The following is a 3,224-nucleotide window of genomic DNA, read 5'->3' on the forward strand; positions in this document are numbered from 1 at the left end:
CAATCCATTCGATTTTGAGAGATCATGTTGACCTGTTGAGTCAACACTTTGTTCTGAGCCAATATGGCATTCAGAGCATCAATTTCAAGAACTCCTTTCTTCTGAGGTATCCCATTATTCACACGGAATTCCTCTCAGAGTATACATGAACTGGTTGTTTGCAACCATGTCAATGAGTTCTTGAGCCTCTTCAGGCGTTTTCTTCAGTGAATAGATCCACCTGCAGAATGGTCCAATGACATTTTCGAAAATTCAGAGAGACCATAATAGAATATATCTAATATGGTCCATTCTGAAAATATGTCAGATGGACATCTTTTGGTCAGCTGCTTATATCTTTCCCAAGCTTCATAGAGGGATTCACCATCTTTTTGTTTGAAGGTTTGAACATCCACTCTCAGCTTGCTCAGCTTTTGAGGAGGAAAGAATTTATCCAAGAAGGCAGTGACCAGCTTATCCCATGAGTCCAGGCTATCCTTGGGTTGTGAATCCAACCAGATTCTAGCTCTGTCTCTTACAGCAAAAGGGAAAAGCATGAGTCTGTAGACTTTAGGATCAACTCCATTCGTCTTTACAGTCTCACAGATCTGCAAGAATTCAGTTAAAAACTGATAGGGATCTTCAGATGGAAGTCCATAAAACTTGCAGTTTTGTTGCATTAAAGCAACTAGCTGAGGTTTCAGCTCAAAGTTGTTGGCTCCAATGGCAGGAATGGAGATGCTTCTTCCATCAAACTTGGACGTTGGCTTAGTGAAGTCACCAAGCATTCTCCTTGCATTATTATTATTATTTTCAGCTGCCATCTCTTTCTCTTGTTCAAAAATTTCTAGAAGGTCTCTTCTGGATTGTTGTAATTTAGCTTCTCTTAATTTTCTCTTCAGAGTCCTTTCAGGTTCTGGATCAATCTCAACAAGAGTGCCTTTATCCTTGTTCCTGCTCATATGAAAGAGAAAAAAACAAGAAAAGAAAGAGGAATCCTCTATGTCACAGTATAGGGATCCCTTTATGTTAGTAGAAAAGAAAGGGTATAAAGAAGAAGGATGGATTCGGATTTTTGGATGAAGAGTGAAGAGAAGTGTTTAGTAATTAATTAAATAGAAGAAGAAGAGAGAAAGAGAATTTCGAAATTAATTTTGAAAAAGAGTTAGTGATTTTCGAAAATTAGAGATAAATGTAATTGAAATTAAAATTTGAAACAATTAGTTAATTAAAAAGAATTTTTGAAAAAGAGATGAGATATTTTCGAAAATTAGAGAGGGAAAAGTAGTTAGTTGGTTTTGAAAAAGATAAGAAACAAACAAAAAGTTATTTATTTGATTGAAAAGATTTGAAATCAAATTGAAAAGATAAGAAGATAGTTAGATAAAAGATTTTGAAATCAAATTTTGAAAAAGATAAAATTTTGAAAAAATAAGATAAAAAGATTTTTAAGAAAAAAGATATTTTGAAAAAGATTTAATTTTTAAAATTACTTAGCTAACAAGAAACTACAAGATAAGATTCTAGAACTTAAAGATTGAACCTTTCTTAACAAGAAAGTAACAAACTTCAAATTTTTGAACCAATCACATTAATTATTAGCTAATTTTCGAAAATTTTGATATAAGATAAGAAAAGATTTGAAAATATTTTGAAAAAGATTTTTTATGTTTTCGAAAAATAAAAAAAATGAAAAAGATATGATTTTTGAAAAGATTTTGAAAAGATAAGATTTTTTTTTTAAATTTGAAATTTTGACTTGACTTGTAAGAAACAACTAATTTTGAAAATTTTTGACCAAGTCAACCCAAAATTTCGAAATTTGGAGGGAAATAAGGAAAAGATATTTTTTTTTATTTTTGAATTTTTTTTTATGATGAGAGAGAAAACACAAAAATGACCCAAACATAAAGATTTTGGATCAAAACACAGATGCATGCAAGAACACTATGATGTCAAGATGAACACCAAGAACACTTTGAAGATCATGATGAACATCAAGACATAATTTTGAAAAATTTTTGATGCAAGAAAATATGCAAGACACCAAACTTAGAAATCTTTAATGCATGGAAAATATGAATGCAAAAATGCACATGAAAACAACAAACACACAAACAGAAATCATCAGATCAAACAAAGACTTATCAAGAACACTTGAAGATCATGAAGAACACTATGAATGCATGAGATTTTCGAAAAAATGCAAGAAAATTTTTAAAAGTATGCACTTGACACCAAACTTAAAAATTAACACAAGACTCAAATAAGAACACAAAATATTTTTTGATTTTTATAATTTTCTAATTTTTTTGGATTTTTATTAATTTTGTTTTCGAAAATATTTTTGGAAAAACGAAAAATAAAAAAAATTTTGAAAAAGATTTTTGAAAAGAAATTACCTAATCTGAGCACAAGATGAACCGTCATTGTCCATACTCGAACAATCCCCGGCAACGGCGCCAAAAACTTGGTGGACGAAATTGTGATCACATGTTCTTTTTGTATACTCTTATGGCACTGTTTATTTTCACACTCCGTTCAACTAACCAGCAAGTGTACTGGGTCGTCCAGTAATAAACCTTACGTGAGTAAGGGTCGATCCACAGAGATTGTTGGTATGAAGCAAGCTATGGTCACTTTGTAAATCTCAGTTAGGCGGATTAAACATTATTTATGGTTCGAAGGATTAATAATAAATAGAAATAATAAAAGGGATAGAATACTTATGCAGATTCATTGGTAGGAATTTCAGATACGCGAATGGAGATGCTGTAGAGCTCACGGACGCCTGCTCTCCTACTGCTTCTACTCAATCCTTCTTACTCCTTTCCATGGCAAGCTTTGTATAGGGGTTCACCATCAGCTGTGGCTACTTTCAATCCTCTCGGGAAAATATCCTATGCGGCTGTCACTCGCACAGCTAATCAGTCTGGAGGCATCACCCATGGTTGATGGCTACATCCCATCCTCGCAGTGAAACTAATGCTCACGCACTCTGTCACAGTACGGCTAATCACCGTTGGTTCCCGCTCCTACTGGAATAGAATCCCTTGATTCTTTTGCGTCTGTCACTAACGCCCAGCAGGTTGCAAGTTTGAAGCACGTCACAGTCATTCATTACCGGAATCCTACTCGGAATACCACAGACAAGGTTAGACTTTCCGGATTCCCAGGATCCTACTCGGAACACCACAGACAAGGTTGGACTTTCCGGATCCTCATAAATGCCGCCATCTATCTAG

The sequence above is a fragment of the Arachis stenosperma genome, chromosome 6, assembly GCF_014773155.1.
Source record: "Arachis stenosperma cultivar V10309 chromosome 6, arast.V10309.gnm1.PFL2, whole genome shotgun sequence".
In the NCBI taxonomy this organism is placed as follows: Eukaryota; Viridiplantae; Streptophyta; class Magnoliopsida; order Fabales; family Fabaceae; genus Arachis; species Arachis stenosperma.